Source organism: Ochotona princeps, chromosome 5 (genome assembly GCF_030435755.1).
Source record: "Ochotona princeps isolate mOchPri1 chromosome 5, mOchPri1.hap1, whole genome shotgun sequence".
Lineage (NCBI taxonomy): Eukaryota > Metazoa > Chordata > Mammalia > Lagomorpha > Ochotonidae > Ochotona > Ochotona princeps.
Genome location: NC_080836.1, coordinates 95,926,383 through 95,945,570, shown reverse-complemented (window position 1 = coordinate 95,945,570; position 19,188 = coordinate 95,926,383).

Below are 19,188 nucleotides of genomic sequence, written 5' to 3'. Positions count from 1 at the left end.
ATTAGAACCAGCGGCCATATGGGATCAAGGCAAGTACCTTAGCCACTAGGCCACGCCGCCGAGCCCATAAGGTGTTCTTAAAATGGAAAAAAAATGTGATATCCTAGTGGTAAATAGATACTTAGCTAAAAAGAAAATCTGAAAACAACTGAATACAAACTATTTAATCAGAAATTCAGTGAATTTACAATTATGATTTAAACTCAATATAGCAGTAGACTTCTGTACTCTGCCCCACTGAATAAAAAGTGAGATAAATGGGGCTGGCACTGCGGCATAGCAATTACGGCTGCCACCTGAGGTGACATGCCCTCTGACCCTCAGTTTGAATACTGGCTGCTCCATTTCTGATCCAGTTCCCTGATAATGGGCTTGGAAAACAGTGGAAGATGGCCTAAGAACTTGGGCTCCATTACCAACATGGAAAGCAACCGAGAAGTTCCTGACTCCTGGCTTCAAATGGGAATAATCTCAGCCATTTGGGGAATGAATCAACATATGGAAGATCTCTCTTTGTGTGTCTTTTCTTTTGTAAATCTGCCTTTCCAACAGAAAATAATTTTAAAAGTGGAGATATAATAGTAAAAAAAATCTATGAAGTATTTAGAAATTAATTTACAAGAAAGCATACATTTTCATGCTTTAACTAAGGCTGTTAAAGCTAAATAAATCACTTATGAGACAATTATTTTAATGTAATGAATTAAAGATATCAATTATTACAAAATTTGTTATTTGATGCAATGGAATACCATTAATTATTCCAATTGGACTTTAAAAAGAGCTTGCTAAACCTCCCTAAAAGTTTGAGAAAAGGATGAGTTAACACACTTGATTTATCTTCAAAGATTCCAAGAATACTTTTCAGTCTTTATTGAAAACCAAACAAACCCTTGAATGAATATTTTACAATAAAATAGAAAATTTTTATAACATCCAAATTAAGTATTTCTGTTCAACAAAGAATACTATAACAAAGTTCATTGATGACTTAATGGGACAATGCAGTCTCTAAATAATGCAATATCTAATACTATAAAGTGATTAAAATACAGACTATACCAGATAGTGACCACCAAGTAAGAATGGGCAACTTATGTAAATGAATAAATTAATCAGAAGAGAAAGTCCAAAAGTTATCAGCCACATGCAGCACTGCTCTTACTCATTAGTAATAAGATAAATACAGATTCAAGTAACTAGATATTTCTTTACACACATAAGTTTGGCGAACAAAAGACAGTAAGATGCCCATAGTTACCAAGACTGGTAATGTGAGGTTGGAGAAGCTCTCAAGAGCTTTTGCAGAACAATATGCTACTTGCAGAAGCAAGAATATGCAGAGGTAAGAGGAGTCGGGTGGCTTCGTAGTGAAGGGTTGACAGCCATTGCAGCATCCATCATTGGGTCAGTGGGGACATTGACATTCACACAATGCAGGTTAACTTTACATCTAGCAACTTGAGTACCAGAGAGGCACAGTGATGAGTGGAAAAATACAAGTAATGAAAGGAGGCATCTAACACAACACAACATCCATAAATTAAAGACACGTGGAAGAACAAAAGCCCATTTTGCCCGATTATCAATAAGCAAAAAGAAACGTGCTAAACTTGCTAGTAGCCTTTCCTGTGGGGAGGTGGCTAGCAGTTGGGAAATGTGGGGAGAAAACGAGGATAAAAGACAATGTTTTTAAAGCTTGCCTTCGGGCGAAGACAAGCTACTTAACTGGGTTTGGAGGGAGGAACATTTGATGCGATTCTCTCAGGCTGTCAATTAGAAAACACCAGGCGAGGTGTTTGCGTGCGTCACCTCCCCAGGCTCAGCATCTCCGCAGCTAGAAATAGAACTGAAGCTCAGGAGCCTGTCTCCCACAGATGGGGTCAGAGGTGCTAGCTGCCTGGCTTCTAATTGGACATGCTTGTGTCGGGGAGCAGAGCAGAGGCTTCCAGCACAACGCACAGGATGTCTGTTTAGCCTCTGTGACGCAGTCTACAGAGAAGTGGAGAAAGAACAGGGACACTCCTGCTTCCTGTGGTTAAGCCCTGGGGGCTGGCCAGCGGTGCTGTTATTGTGCAGTTACAGCTGTGTCAGTCATTGTGCAGAATGTCTTTATACGTGCCCCGAAGCCTCAGTGGACATATTTCCAGAACACTCTGAAGCATCCTAAAGGTGCGCTGAAAATACAGATGCCTTCTTTCAGAACTATCTTAAAAATACTCTCTCCTTGGTGAGGTGGAGCCCCTATTTCCTGCTCTCTCGTTCATCTGTCATTTTGTCATCCTCAGACAGCCTAGGTGGTAGATAGAGATCTTTGCTCAGATGGGCATACTATAATGCTAAATGATTCACCTGTGTGGCTAGACACATCTCTCCATGGCTCCTAGCTCCTCTCAATCAGTCTCTCACACTTTTAATCTGCATCCCAGTAAGCTAGACCTCCTGGGACCTGGGATCATATCTACAGCCAGTAGAACTGATTTCACTGTCCTCATCTTGTGTCCTCCCTGTGGGGGAGGTGCACCGATGTGCAGATTCAAAGCGTGAGAGACTGCTGGACAGGAGGTAGGGGTGTGTAGCATTGTGTGTCAAAGGCTTACTTACAAAGGGGTCATTTGCTCTCAGTAGGAACAAGCCAACTCTTGTTGGGTCTCTCTCCAGGATCAGGGTCCAAGCGCCGAGTACCAAAAAGTCAGGGAGGGTAAAAAAGAAAAAAGCAGTCAATACTATGAGGAAGTGGCTGTGTTCAGAAGCTATAGCTCAGGAAGCTGCTTTAACCCAGGGCATCAGGGCTGGCTTCCAATAGGAAATGATGCAACCGTCAGGAGGAGCTATTTAAAATGAGAAGTCGCCCTCCACGCAGAAGAAATGGCAAGTGCACAGGTGCTGGCACAGTTGGAAACCCTGCCTCACTGTGAGATGGAAAGCCAAGAGCAGAGTCCAAGGAAGAAGTCTTTGGGAGACAAGCAAAGGTGCACCCTGAAGTCACCCTGAAGTCACCCTGAAGTATCAAGGACTGGGTAGTTAATTTGAAAGCAGTGGATAATCACAGGAGGGTTTAGGGCAGAAGTGGTCAAGAACCCACTTGGCTGGTTTTTCAGATGTGATATGGGCTGAGCAGCACCTTCTAGCATGGAGGGATCTGTTGGTCTTCACCCAGCCACTAGGTTTGTCATCAGTGTGCTTTGGTGTCACCAGACAGAAAACTCCCTCATCATGCCTGCTTTTGCCTCCCCTGGCTGCCTTTGTTGCTGAGCCTGTGGGCAAGACCATTGCTCAGTTTTGATCCTACAACTAATGGCCTGCCCTCCTGTCTACAAAGCTAAGGTAGAAGCATCCTTGTGGGGTTAGCTTAATCAAATTTGCAGAAAGCTGAAGGACTCCAAGGAACAGAGCTGTTCTGCCAGAAGCATTTCCTTCTCCAGAGACAACCTAGCTAATAAATGAGAGATTGGTATGCAGAGGAACTTGTGCTGAATTCAGGCCAGCCTTTTCTTGTTAAAAATGCAGGAATCACGAGATAGCATGGCTTGAATGCAATTAGATATAAAACTGAATTTGAAGCAATCAGGTGCAAGGCAAATAGCTCCTTGTGTACAACTATGAGGTTGTGGGAGCGTAACTCCCACAGCAGTTGCCAGATTTGTTTTCATTCTTAGAGGCTGTGTTAAAAATGCAGAAGCAACTTGATCCTCTGCATCTACTGGCTTGCTTTCCCAACCAGAATTGTTCATTGAGTGGTTCTGGGGTACTTACGGATTACTTACTTGGTGTAAGCTTTGGAGGTGGGAAGGAAAGGGGAGGGAGCCCAGGCAAGTCACCTTAAAGCAGACTGAGAGGAAATTAGGAGTGACAGTACCTCCTCCTTTGCAACACTACCTCTGCTGAGGCAGTGGGGGGCTCTCTGCTGGGGCAGGAGCTGGGCACAGGTGGGAAAGGTGCCTAGGGGAAGCCTGCTGGGGCACTCCTGTCAGTCCAAGTGCCAGGAAGTTTAAAAGTGAATTGGGCACCCTGTTGTCAAGGGACACTTAAATGGCGGAGTGATGGTCTTGTGACTGTGAAGGACTACGCCTTGTAATGATAGAGGGGAAGTCAGTGAGGAGGATGGAATTGGAAGGAGGAGGTAACATCCCAGAGCCTATGGAACTGCATCATCAAATAATTTTCAAAAATAACATTTTTTGTTTTATGCTTTAAAAGATTTATGCATTTTTATTGCAAAGTCATATATATATATATATATATATATATATATATATATATATATATATACAGAGAGAGAGAGAGAGAGAGAGAGAGGAGAGAGCTGAGCTGATCCAAAACCAGGAGTCCAGAGCCTCTTCCGGGTCTCCCACGCGGGTGCAGGGTCCCAAGGCTTTGGGCCGTCCTCGACTGCTTTCCCAGGCCACAAGCAGGGAGCTGGATGGGAAGTTGGAATGCTGGGATTAGAAACAGCACACATATGGGATCCTGGCCAGTGCAAGGTGAGGACTTTAGCCACTAGGCTATTGCTCTGGGCCCTAAATAACATTTTTTTTTTTTTTTAAAAAAAAGGACACTTGAATTTGTAGCTAGTCACATTCAAGCTGTAAGATATTGGGTGAAACAACCCTGGCTTTCTTTCTTTTTTTATTTGTAGAAACAGAAGATTGCGTTGGATAACTTCCTTTGCAGGGGGCGGGAAGGTTTCTGGGGACCTGAGAGCTCCTGTTAGAGGAGGAGTGAGGGCTTTTTTAAGCAGGTGCTGCTCTCTGCTTGCCCCTCACCTGGAGTCTCCCAGCCCCAACTTTTCTTTGTTAAAAGCTCTGGCTTGAGACACCAGAGGTTCTCATTCAAATGTATTTTTTCTCGCACAGAGCTGCCCTAGTGGTTTCCCTCCTGTTGTCCTTTGTTTCCTTTTTCTCAGAAAGTTTGACATTAATAAGTCGCAGGCTCTGTGCATCAAGAATGGAGAGCATGTGCAGGAAAACTGCTGGGTTTTGGGGTCTTAGATTTCTTCTCTGTAAAGTGAGAATAATGAGGGCACTGACCTCATTATTCTAAGTATTACTTGGCTTAATTTATGTGCATTACTTAACCCTGTGCCCCGAACAAGGTAAACATTCAATAAAGGTTAACTGTTGTCTGTGGCCAACTCAACTCAGTGTCTCCCAACACCCCCATCCTCTCTCTTGTTCATTCTTTTCCCTCAGTAGAGTGGATTCTTACCTCTTTTCCCTCAAATCTTTCTTCAATGTCTTGTTCAGGTGTCATGGTGTTCATGCAAGCTTTCTTGAGCTCATCAGTAAATGCATTCTCTTCCTTCTTGGCTCTGTCCTGCGTCTCTCTTGAAAGCAGCTTTTATTTTGCTTTGTCTAACAAGGTTTTATGCATGTATCCACTCTTTACCTGCCACCTTTTGCTTGTACCCACCCTCAGTGTCAGCCTCTTGGCTGCCAGACCTAAGAGGGCAGGATATAGTGACTAAGGCTAGCTAATCTAATCACGTGAGTAAACATTCTATGAAAGAACAAATGAATGCATGCATAAAAAGTTACCCAAATGGTGCATTTTGTCATGATGACAGCATTGATTTTCATCAAGATTATGGTTTTAAGAAGCTAAAGTGTTAGTGTGGCTACCTTCATCAGAGCTATGGTCTCGGGCTTGCAATGTTCCTACAGACAGACATGCCTAGGTGGGGCCAGCATAAAAAACAGGGCTCTCCCCTAGACAAAAACTATTCTTTTTTACCTTCTATTTGTAAAAATAGGGCTTGGTTTATGTTACTAGTGATAAGTAATTATATGAAAGATGATGAATACCACAGTACAAAGTGATATAATTTTGAATGCAGCTAAACTCATATCCATCATTCTGGATTTTGTGTAAGTATTTAAAAGTTCCATGAATGATAGTGGTCTTGAGAGAGGGACTTCTTTCTATTAAATATTCATAGTATAACAGGGAGATTGGGAATGAGAACACAGGTGTACAAATGGTTCCAGCAATCCCCAATTGGCTTTAGATTTATTCAGTGGAAATTCCATATATTTAAGAAAAAGTCACAAATGTGGAGTTATTTCACTTAACTAATCGCATTAAAATATTTATGTCCTTTGAAATGTTGAGTGACAGAAGAAATAGAGAGAGATTCCACCTGCTGATTCCCTCCCTAGATGCTTGCAACTGCCAGAACTGGAGCAGGCCAAACCCAAAAGAGAAGCTTCGTTCAGGTTTCGCACATGAGTGTCCCAAACACTTAGGCTACCTTCTGCTGCCTTCTTCGGTCGTTAATGGGTTACTAGATCAGAAGAGGGGCAGACGGGACACAAACCAGGGCTCGTATGGGATGTTGGCAATGCAAGCCACAATGTTGGCCCCACTAATCACATTTTTTTGAGCGGAATAAAAGATGATGAGAGTATGGAAATGGGAGTATTAATCTTAATACTGACAAGGCATTGAGGTTTCCTTTCACTGTCCTGCATAATGTATCTGTTGCCCAATTCCATTCCCTAGTATGCCCAGGACCTCAAAGAGAAGGAAACTTCCTGGAAGTCTCTTGGTGACCATTCCCATTTTGTCACCAATGACATAACCAATGGGATATCCTTGACATTATATATTTTACTCTTTCTTGTATCTCACCAGTAGTTTCTGTTGACTTCTTAGTGATCATTTGAATCAAGCAACAGGGTCATCCCATCAATCTAGTCAATTATAGACACTGTCCCCCATCTTGCTGAACTCAGTAATTTATTGCACAGCATAAGCATCACTGAACCCTTCTTTATTCCCATTTTGTTTACTCAGACGCACCTTCTTGTCCCGTTGCTTAAGCAGTCAGGATTGGATTTAGTGTGATCTTATCGGCTTCCAGCCAGCCTTGTGATTGCAGCTGCAATCTCGTAGTAGGGCTACTGCAGACTGCTTCTGTCTTTGCACATATTGAAAACTGAGGCTGTCGGGCATTCAGCTCAGGAGAGTGGCTTTAGTTTCAAGCCCCTGAATGGCTAAGAAGGAGGATTAATGCATTCTCTTTCTATACTTCCCTGGAGAATAAGCTAGTTGTTACAACAAAATCATGACATTAATTTGAATTACATAAAATTGTCTATATGCAACCAATTTTTTAATCCAAAGTTAGAGTGTTAGTACAGGTTGATGTGCTATATTCTTTGTAAAGTTATTGAAAAGACAATAATTGAAGAGTGCATGATACATAATAAACTTAATAAGCATTAGCTATTTTACTATAATTATAACACAGACACTTCAATTTCCTACTTTATCTTTCCTCATCCAGGAAAAGTTACTAGTTTAGCCTCCTTTTATGCTACTTGATACACAAGCTGTTGACATAGGATGCTTTTGCTTGTGGGAATAGTTTGACTCTTGTTCTTGAGGCAGCCTTATTCTTTTATTTGACTTGTGATCTCTGGCTTTGGGAGACACAGTTCAATCTTGGAAATATGTAGATTCTTCCCACAGAGCACAGGTGTAGGAAAAGGCCCTGGACTCCGGAGAGAAGGTTCCAAAACATCCACACAACTTGCAGCTCATATGCAGGGTTCGGAATCAACCTGCTTCTCAGATAACAGAGGAAGCGCTGTGTAAAGTTTGGCTGCTTGGTGACCAAGTTCAGAGGCTCACTGAGGTCTGGAATTGTCTCTGGCCCTCTTAGTCAAATCCAATCCTGTTTCTCTGAAGCCACTACTCCTTGCTTACATATTTATTTCAGCCCCTAGTGCTATTGTGTGCACAGATGGTTCCTTCACTAGTCTCCCTAAGAACATTCCAGAATCTTAGTCACTTTGTATTCTTGGAAGCTAACCCAACACTTAACACAGACACAAAATGTGTGCTAATAATAATAGTACTGTGCTTGTTGAATGCTTAGTGTGCTGGTTGAATCCAAACAAAACTTTATGATCTACCTGCTGTTACAATTTCTTCTTCTCCTTCTCTTCTCCTCCTCCTCCTCTTTCTCCTTCCTCTTCCTCCTGCTTCTCTTCTTCTTCTTCTTCTTCTTTTACAGAGCAGAAAGAAGCAGCACAAAAAGAATAAACCAGTAGCTTGAACCTTCACAGCAAGTTAAGTGGCAGAAACACTGTTCAAAGCTAGGCAGTCTTGTGCCAGAGTCTGCCCCATTAACTGCTTCTTTCCTTTCAGGGGGTGATTGTTCTGGCTAGAATGAAGGATAATGGAGCTTAATTCAGAAGCAAAGGATTCACCATTACAGGTGAAAAGCAGGATTATCTTATTGGCTCCTGATTGGTACTGTAAGAAGACTCAATTCCCACTTCAACTGGTTGAGGCTGGTCAGGCAGATTTCAGGGTTGTGATCAGGAAATAAATATCCAAAAGGGACTCTGAAAAACGTGCCTGCTCACGGCTGTCTCTAACAGGCTGAGCAGCCAAAGATGGCTGGGACCCTGGGGGATGGCAGTCACTTCGGGGTTTGTGTGCTCAACTCCTTCCCTGGGTCCTCCGAATTCCATGGCCGCCTTGCCGGCGTCGTCAGCATCCCGTCATCATTCCTGTACGAGGATAAGACGCAAGCACTCCTGACATTTAAGCTTTTCTTCTGAGTCTCATTAGGACAGAGCCGGGGGATGAATGTAATGAATGGCTGTGCCTCCGTGAATGCGTGATGTGCTGTGCTGAGATACTGATGATTAAAGCCGTGCACTTGGCCTTGGGCTGAGGAGGCGTCGGCGCGGGCCTGGAATGAGCTGTTGGCTTTCATTCATAGCTGTGGCCTCTGCCTTCAGCCCCTAAGCCCCAACGGACCATGACTCACTCTCATCCCCGAGATTCGTGTGTGCTTGGACTGAAAATCCAGCCGTCTGACGCCAGACAGTGCTGAAGCCAAGGCAGCCGGTGTCAGATGTAGCCTTGTAGGAGAAATGCCACTTCAGTGGGCGGGAGCCAGGAGCCTGACTCTAGCAGCTACACACACATACTCCTGATCTTCTCCTTTTCATTTGAATTGTGCGGAGCTTACAAATGACTTACCTTGCACAGCCTACAGAAATCAATTCTAACCACATCAGTATAAACAAATCTTTTTTTTTTCTTTTTCTTTTTTTTTTTTTTTGGTGGGGATTGGTTACAACTTTAAAATTCAGGTACTTGTGAGCTCTGTTTGAGTGAATTCCCAGGGACTGGGTGGTGAACGATAATCATTCAGTAAACTGCAGAGTGCCTGTCACTTTCCAGAGCTTTCCTATAACTGTAATATAATTGGGATCTTGCAGAAAGCCTCTTAGGTCCTCAGCCCAGGTGATAGTACCCTCATTGCGCAGATAAAGAAACCAAAGCCCAGGGAGGTTGAGGGAGTTGCCTACAGTCACACAGCTGGACAGAGGCATACATCTGCTTGCTACTGTTCATAATTACTACGCATTTAATCTATTCTGAGGCAAGATTTACTATGGAACTAAAGCATTTTTAAATTTTGTGTTTACTTAATGGAGACAGAAAGAAGGGAAATGAAGCAGGAATGTACAACTAACAGTTCTGAAACCCCCAGTGGGGATTAAACCCCACCCAAGTTGGAACCACATTGTCATACAAAATACCCAGAGAAGTATCATTTACAATGTTATTTTGTTATCGAAATCTTATTTGTATAACTATTTACTTATTTTTTCTATGTTGATCTTTTAGTAAGCTTTAATAAGATTTATTACACCAATGTCTTGATTATTTTTATCACCTGTATAAAGGCAATTCAAATAAAAAACTCAATAAAAAAGATGCTATTAAATTTTTTGTTGGATGCTGTAGATTGCAGAAAACTCATAGCCTAATGCCTCAAAGTAACATGTTCAAGCATTAGCAAAGCATTAGAGACATGGTAGCCCCCAATTGGAATTTTATTTTGTATAGAAACAGGATACTTGTATGGGGATACATTTCAGATTGCATAAAGTGGCATCATGTCTGTCTATACCTGTACAAGATTATCACTTGTAATTGTGCTGTGAAAGTTTTTTATACCCTTGGGAACTAAGCAACTCTGACTTCTCCGAGGGATTCAATCCTGCCTTCCCAAGGAAGCAGGACCAGATAGTCCTTACTGAATGCTCTCACCATTCCTGTCTGGGCCATTCTCTGGCAGTAAGGCCATAGACATTCATGTAAGAGCACTATTACAAACTAATTGAGTTCAACCACTGCGTTAGTCAGGATATGTTAGATTATACATGGTAATAAACAGCCTGTCAAAATCAATTGCTAAAAATTGTACCAACGGTTCGTCAATGTATGAAAAGGCAATGGAACGGGCGCACCAAGCAGTACTGAGCAAATCTTAGCCCACAAGTAAGATTGGTAACCAGGTTGGAGCACAGGACATGCCCAGCTAGGTTTTTACACCAACTGGTCTGCGTGAGCCACGGATGCTGAGGCACAGTGTCTAAGGCAGGGGTTGCAACAGGTGAGGGGCTGTGCCAAGCTGAGTCTGAGCAACCACTGGCATGTGGCTGGGAACAGGCCCAGTTGGGGAGCTAAGGGAACACCCTAGCTGGGTGGAGGTTTCCACTAAGGGGCATACGAGCTGGAATGGGACTGCCGTCTTGTCAGGATACGGTTGTAGTCTCCCTTGGCACAAGTGTGGACTGGGACAAGACGCACCAGGCCAGACCATACTGCAATACCTTCTGGTGTTCTGGAGGACCAGGGTAGATGTGGGACGGACTAGGCTAGGTCTCAACCCCTACTGAACCATATATGAGCTATATGTGGGTATGAACGAGCCTTGGCTGGGCTGAAACATCCAACAGCAAGAACCAGATTGGGTTGAAGGTCAGTTAGGAAAAGCCACTGTTCCTGTTAGGACAGGAGGTGAACTGAGTAGTGTTGGCTCATGGACCCACTGGTATGTGCAAAATCTGGCATTTGGAGGGGTTCTGATGGAGGAGCCTGAGCAACTCCTCTGGCAGGACACAGACCCTGCAGGTAAGCGCAAGAAGCATGGAGGGAAACAGCCCAGAAGAGGTCATGGAAAGTTTCCCACTGGCATACATTTGGCATGGGTTGGGGGCAGACCAGACTGAATCAGTTCATGTCATCCACTGGCAAATCTGAACGCCAGAACAGAGTGTGGGTCAAGCCAGGTTTGGTCGCAACAAAAGCAGTGCACATTATGGAATGCCAAGGTGAGATTGCCTGTGTCAGATGTGACCACAGCACCCAACCAGCACATGTGAGAACCAGGGAGGGAGGGGGCAGAGCCGGCAAAGGAATAAGGAGTGATTCCCTTGTTGAACTCCCACTGGAGAGCGTGAGCTGGGATGGTGGTAGACCAGACTAGGCAGGGCTACTGCACCTGTGTGCTTCATGTGGACTAGATCAGGGAAAAGCCAGGCTGGGCTGATTATTCCTACTGGTACAATCTACAATTAGAGTGGGTGTGGATTGTTGCGGCTTAGCCACAGCATCAGCTGGCAGAAGCTGGCACTGGAGGCTAATTCTGTCAAGTCAAACCACAGAACCACCTGGAGAGTGCATAACCTGGGAGTGGGAGTGATCTGGGAGGGAAATAGTGGGCTCCTCCCTCTTGGGTTACCACCCCCCACAGGAGGGCAGGAAAACTAGGACAGGGGCTGGGGTGGTTAGATAGAGAAACACCCAACAACATCTGTGAAGTCTGGATAGTTGAGCTGGTTAGGTGAAACAAGGTTTTAATACCCATTGACATGTATGAGAGTAGAAGGGGATGTGGGACAGACTGGACTAGTCGGCCACACATACTGGCAAACCATGGAAGGGGTAGGCCTGGTCGAGGCTATGGGGGGTGGCTCCGACTAGGCTGGGCCGCTGCCCCCACTGGTTTATGTGAGGGCCAAGTATGTGATGGGCAGAACCAGACTGGACTGCAAACACCCATTGGTTCCAGTGGAAGACAAGGATGGAAACAGAACCCACCCAGCAATTGCAACCACCAGCTGATCTGGGTGATGGACTGTGCCGGGCCCGGTTCTTGCTAGTACATACAAGAATCTGGTCTGGGAACACCTCAGACAAAGTTTCTTTGGGGATTCCCCCCAATTGAGCTTTTGGACTCAGAACCCTAACCATCAAATGATAGAGGACAGAACAAGTCAATCAACCATTTCAGCTATATGTTGGCAATGAAAATACTGGGCAAACAGAGACTATATGATGGACTATATCAATCAGTGGATTCTCCAATGACCTCATTGTGCTTGGAGTGGTGAGAGTGGCAGCAATTCAGATCTGTTGAACTATCAAAACCACTCTGCCAGCTCTACCTTCAGACCAGAGATGGTCTCCCCAGGAAACTGATGAACTTTTCTGGACAATAAGATGCTGGACTTTTTGCCTGGTAGATGCTTGCAATGAAAGAATCTCAACTGAATTTTAACTGTGGTAATGCAACAAGGTGGAGGAATCCATCATTGGGGAGGGGTTTTGGGGAGGGGTGGAAGGAATCCCAGTGCCTATAAAACCATGTCACATAATGCAATGTAATCAATAAAAATAAATAAATAAATAGGAAAAAAACCAAAATCAATTGCTTAGGCATCTTTGCTTCTTGCTCAGGATATATCTCCATGAAGGATTTGGAAGGCAATTGTGGACAATGGTGTAGCTAGGGCCCGTTTGGGTAAGCAGCCAGTAGTGGGAGGAAGCATTAACTCTGTGATGGGTTCTTCCTCATTAACTCATTGCAGAACTTATCATGTGTTGCAACCCGATCACAGTATTTCAGAAATAAAATTCCAACATTCATCCAGAAACAGTTGGTGACTATCATTAAAAATTGCAATAGGAATTTTGAAGACAGATTCGGTTGGACATTTGTTTGTAACTCTAGAGCTGCCCGAAAAGGAAAAAAAAAGGGCACGTTCTCACATATGTACAAACATAGACATTCAATTTTAAGGGATTTGGTGGACTTTAGGTTAAAAGCTTATGTTCTAATAAATGGGATAATTGCACACAAAGGGTGGGGACTTTTTAAGAATGTTTTCTTTGAGGTTCATCAAGTAAAACTTTAAAAATAATCTAAAATAATGGAGAAGGAAGAATTTCATGGACAAAGAGATGGTGCAGTTGAAGATGGAATCAAGAATACCAAGCATATCTAATAGTTGGGGGATTTATTGGCTAGAGCAGAAAATCCAGGGAGAGGCATAAGGAAGAAAAGCAGAAGATCATGAAGAGAGGGAAAAAGTTGACAGTTAACGTTCACAAAAGCATATGGAGGTTGGTGAGGGGACAGGGGGATGAGGAATTCCAGTGCCTATGGAACCATATCATGAAAAGTCAAAAAAAGAAAAAAAAGAAAAAAAAAACTATAACAACAGCAACAAACTGTGCTGTCCAAGAGAAGATAGTTGGTTGCTTGAAACTTCTTTAGATCTAATTGAGATATACAAGATGTATAAAATATACACCAGATTTTTTAAAGATTTTAGTACCAAAAAATACAAAACATCTCAGTATTTCCACTTATTGATGATTCATTGGTGTAACAACAGTTTTGACTATACAGTCTTCTTTTTTTTTTTTTTTAAGTTTTATTTTATTTTTATTGCAAAGTTAGATATACAGAGAGGAGGAGAGATACAGAGTTAGTGGAGCTGCCAGGATTAGAACTGGCAACCACATGGGATCCCAGCGCATTCAAGGTGAGGACCTTAGCATGCCACTGGGCCCGACTATACAGTCTTATAGTATATGCCTATTAATGCCAACTATTTAAAACATTTTAATGTGCCTGCTAGAAAATTCAAAATTATTCCTATGGCATGTGTTATTTCTTCTGGAGAGCATTGCTATGGAAGGTCAGAGAGGAATAGGAGGTACCATACACACGTGGTGGGCATGGCGAGCAGAGAGCAGCGGGATGAACAGGAAACTATCTGAGAGGAGTGACACTTGAAGTAATTCCGGAAGAAGCAGCAGGGTGGAGAAGGCCTCTCTCAATCAGCTTAGTGTTGGGAAGCAAAGCAGCACTCAGTCAATGGGACCTAGTTTTGCTGATGTGCAAGCTCAGCAGGGTTAAAGGATGATTTAGAGGTTGTAGAAATGGCCTTTAACCTGAAAATCATTTCCTCATCTACTGTGCCAGAGACATTATCATTGAAATCCTTCCTGTCCTTGCTTATACAATAATTGCTGATCTGAACAAATCCCAAATCCTATACAGCACACATTTGGGAACACATTTCAACTGATTTTCAGTCCTTAATCCATAATAGACTCAATACAGTTTTGTAGTTAAAAAAACAAAAAAGAAAATTCATTGTTCCAGTGTTTTCAAGGATTGGCTTGTACATAGAACAATTACGATAAATTAACTTCTTGATCTGTATATCAAGCATCCTGGCCATTTAGTCAACAGTATTTCCTGAGTGCAATTTTGCATTAGAAGTAGAAATTATTTCCCTTTAAGCACCAATGGATAATATTCTGGAATAAAAAGATATGCATAAACAGAGATTAGTGGTAGACATAGGGAGGCTGTGAAGAGATTTTTCAATTTCCAAATACGAAGGAATATGAACAGTTTGAAAACGGATGAATCAAAATGGAGCAACTAGGAGGAATCGGTGGCAGTTGCAGCGACAGGAGTTGGAGGATAGTATTGTGCTGGAGTGAGGGGAGAAAATAATAACTCATGATTGAACCGGAGAATCAGAGATCATTGTTGGTCCTGTGAGATCAATGAGAGAAGGTAAGAATTTGATACAAAATGTAGTTAGTTTGGGTCTTGCTGTGTGTGTGTAGATGTTATTTTTGAATATTGGTTTGCAAGCCTTTGGAGTATAACGATAAAAAAACAACAACAACAAAAAATGAAGCCTGAGACTTTAAGTTTCCAATGACACTCAAATCAATAAAGAAAAAAATAACGTAAGAATCAAATAAATAAAATGGTGTATTATTATTGTAATAAGTACTAACTAGGTGAGATATGTTTTCCCCAAAAGAATATTCTGGAAGTATTACATGAGTCAGAGAAGTCAGAGGAGGCTCCCTTGGGGAAATGAGTTTTCTTTGAAACAAGAGAGTGAAGGAGGAAGTGGGCAGTGTGGGATGAAGAGAGCTTGTTAGACAGAAAGCTGGCGCAAAGGATGACTACTTGGAGTCAGAGGCTATTTTAGAGTCTCATATTGAGTTAAGCCTCAGGGTATGCTTGAGATTGGGGCCCAGCACCATGACTCATGAGGGAAATTCAATAGAGCTGTTTTACTGAAGAAAAGCAAACTGATGGAGAGGCATGGTTCTGATCAGAAAAAAACGAAGACTGAAATTTGTTCTGCAAACCTTGGGGTAGAAAAGCTAGGGTCTAGAGAAGCTGTAAGGGGAAATACTTCAACCCAACACAAGGGGAAAAATGTTCAAAACCTGAGAATCAAGTTGTCCAAAGATGAAACAGGCAGCTCTGGGAAGTAATGAGTTGCTGTGTTTTGGGGGTATTTAAGCATATATTATAAGGCTGTTTATCAGAAATGTAATAAAGTAAATATGAGCAATGGACCAGGTTAGGATAGATGACAAGTTTTATCCCTTTTCAACTATAGCAATCTGTGACCTAATGTGTACTCCGATAAACCTATCTGTATTATTACAAGAATTAAAATCTTTACAAGCTGAGGAAGACACGTTCTTTACAATTGTCCCTAGCACTTACATATCAAGAATAATAATGGGCTAGGAAAGCTGCCCATTTGCTCCAGGAAAGCTGTAAGAGAAGGTCAAATGTATTTACAGCTTAATTTGATTCAAAGGTAAATGAACAATTCTGAGAGGGGTCTAAGAATTGACACTGACAATAAATATCCTGATGGTGCTGATAACGCTGGTCTGGCACCACACTTTGGAAATCACTGCTCTGACACCTCCTTTATACCACTCCATCTGTGGCATACAGATCCTGCGTCCTTTCTTCACTGTCAAAGTAGTTACATGAATTGGTGTGTGTGTAGATTCCTGCTTATGGGCTAATGACTTTAGTGAATTTCTCTCACAGTGGATTCTTACATTATCCTGAATCATTCAAGATGTTCTCTTGGCAGAGAAGAGGAATAGCACCTACCAAAAGCAAAGGCAAACGGGAAGAACATCCCAGTAAAATGACAACAGAAGACTAAACCAATGAACAACCCATTCCTAAAATGATAGAACCAATGTAACACCCATGTATATTAAACTCTGAATGTAAATGGCTTAAGCTTAATCAAACATCATAGAGTAGTACACTTGATTAAAAAACAAAACCCATCTGCTTATTGTCTGGAGGAGACACACTTCAACAAAGATTAGTGGAAACTATAGCACATGGGTTTTGTTATTCTCTGTTAGTTTCATCTCTTCAAAACACTTTCTTCTGATTAAATCATTCAATGACTCATATATCATACGGTAGCATCATTTTCTTCAAGAAGGTTCTTTATTTTCATTTCTTCAGCTACATATTAGTCATTTAATAGCATGTTATTTAACTTCTTGGTGTTGTTAATTTCTTTTTTCTCCCGGATGTTGATTTTGTTTTGTGGCTCTTCATTTAAGGGGATGTATAGTAGCTGTGTAATGGAGACTGTCATATCTAGTAACATGTCATTTAACTTCAGGCATTGTAAATTTCCTCTTTTCTTTCTATTGTTGATTTTATATTATGACTTTTCATTTGAGGGGATGTACAGTAGCTGTGAAATGGAGACTAACATTCAGATGTGAGGATATAGTGTGGTATGCATTTCTGCTTCCAGACAAAGATGGACTTACAATGAAACTGTTTACTATATCTTGACAATAGGATTCTGGACTCTCTGCCATTGTCCAGGCTCGCAATGATGGACATATGACTGAGTATGAAGAACTATATGTTAGTAATGATATAGAGGAACGGGCAGGGGGAGGGAACTGGGGAGGGGATAAGGGAATATGAAACTGTACTGTAAAATAATAATAAGAATAATAAAATGTATTAAAAAAATAAAGGATAGGAATGGAATAGACAAAAAAAGAAGTGAAAGTAAAATCTGCTTGGATAGCAATTTTGTAGTATCTGTCAACACTGTGAATATATTTCCTCTTATATCAAAAAATCAAAAAAAAAAAACCAATATCCTGCATCCCCAATTTTCATAATGCTTTGGAATACATAGTGATTGAATTTGGGAGAGGAGTTTTTGTGTTGGGGAGTCCTTTTTCAGCTCCCCACCCCATATGATATATATAATAACCTACCTTCAGAAATTATATAGTGGTTTTTTTTTTTTTTCAAAAAAAAGTCTATTTACTTAACTGACAAGGCAGAGACAGAGAAAGAGTGTCGCATGTATTGGTTCACTTCCCAATGCTGGTAAAAGCAGGTGGTTGGTCACCTTAGAGTCGGGGTCGGGAAACAGTGCCAGTTTCTCACATGGAGAGTAGGGACTCACATCCTTGTCCTTGTAACTGAGGCCTCCCAGGTGTGCATTCTCAGGAGGCTGGAATCAGGGAGCTGAAGCCAGGTCTTGCATGAAGGCACTCTGACATGGGATGTGGGCATCCTTGGTGGCCTCATAACTGCCCTGCAAGTGTCTGCCTTAAAGACTCATTTTACGAAGAAACCATATTGTGCAATCCCATTGAAGGCTAAGTGAATTGTAAAAGAGTCATCTGGTGAGTCAGTGGGAGCCCTGGACACAGAACGCTGAACTGAACTGAGAGGACGCTACACTTTAACCTTGAAGACTTTCTACATTTCTTTGAGATTCTGGATAAAAGGAAAAAGGAGGAGTAAGAGTATATTTGAGTGATTTCCAGAAAGAAAATACAATTATTCAAATATTTTTATGTGGAAGGCTGAAAATATGCTAGAGGATTTGAAAGACTTCGATATTCAGTGCTGTCATAATCAACTTCTAGTGCATAAAGTTTCCTCTCTTGAAATCCAAGGAGAGAGCAGATACCCAAACATTGATGATGTTAGATGGAAGAGAGTAGCACTCTTTTTCAGAACACCAGATGGTCCCAGAATACACGGTCAGTTTATATAGTTCTCACTGAGAGTTTTTGAGATTTTTTGGTACCTTGTAGATGAACACAAAATAACTTCACAACAGTTTTTCACTATACAAACAAAAGAAACAAAGGATTAGAAGGAGCCTTAACTATTACCCATCCCATCTGGACTATAAAACGTAGAACCTTTAAAAATTTTTACTTGTGATTATAACTGAATATGGTTCATTCTTCTTTCTATGTACAATGCCATATTCTAGTTCAAATACTAGGAAAGTCCTATTTACAAAATAAGAGAAAGACAGTAATAGAGTGCTCCTGTAGTGGAAGAAATGTGTATGATGATTTTTATCATTTCATTAATAAAAAAAATCTAGATTTAATTTACAAGAAGTGCTTGCAGCGCAAATCATCAAGGCAGTTCATTTGCATAAGGACACTTTGAAAGGATTAAAAATATTACAAGAGGAAGTGTGCGAAGCTTTGACAGTCAAAATGAGCAGGCATTAATTCAACAATCTACAACAGCATGCATGTTTAAGGGACTGTTCTAGAGTATCAGAGTTCAGTGAGGAAGAGAGAGTTTTGTTTTTTGAAATTGTGCCATTACTTTATTAAATAGAGTGGATCTTGTTTCTGATCTATACGTTCTCCACTAACTTGGTAGGGAAGTGCCAAACTATTACATTCTTCTTCGTTAGTACATTTAAAAAAGCATTCTGTCTTATGACTGGGATATTTGTTAATAAAGAAATAAAGAAAGAGCTTTATTTTGGAAGCAGCACAAAAAAGAGGTAAAGGTAAATGAAAGAAAGAATCAGAAAGAGAGAAAAAAGAAAAAGTGAGAAAGAAGAAAGAAAGGAAAGGAAAGAAATGGAGGCAAGCAGATGAAACATGAGCAAGGACAAGGGGTTGAAGACTTAAGGGGGCAAGGAAAGAGCCAGGCCCTCTTCTCACGGCCACAATCAGGGGAGTGATGGAATATCTGCTGCCTCAGGGTGCTGTAGCTGAGAACACTCCATGGGCATCTTATTTCGCAAGAGATTTTAGAGACAGGGAGGAGATGACGGAAGAGGAGAAAAATAAGACACCTCATTCTATTGGATCTTAATTGCTCTCATAAAAAATCCAAACCAAAGAACAAGTGCAAAGAAGTGGAAGAGATCTAACTTTCAAATGAAAAGATTACTATTAGAAGATTGCTTGGATGAAAGA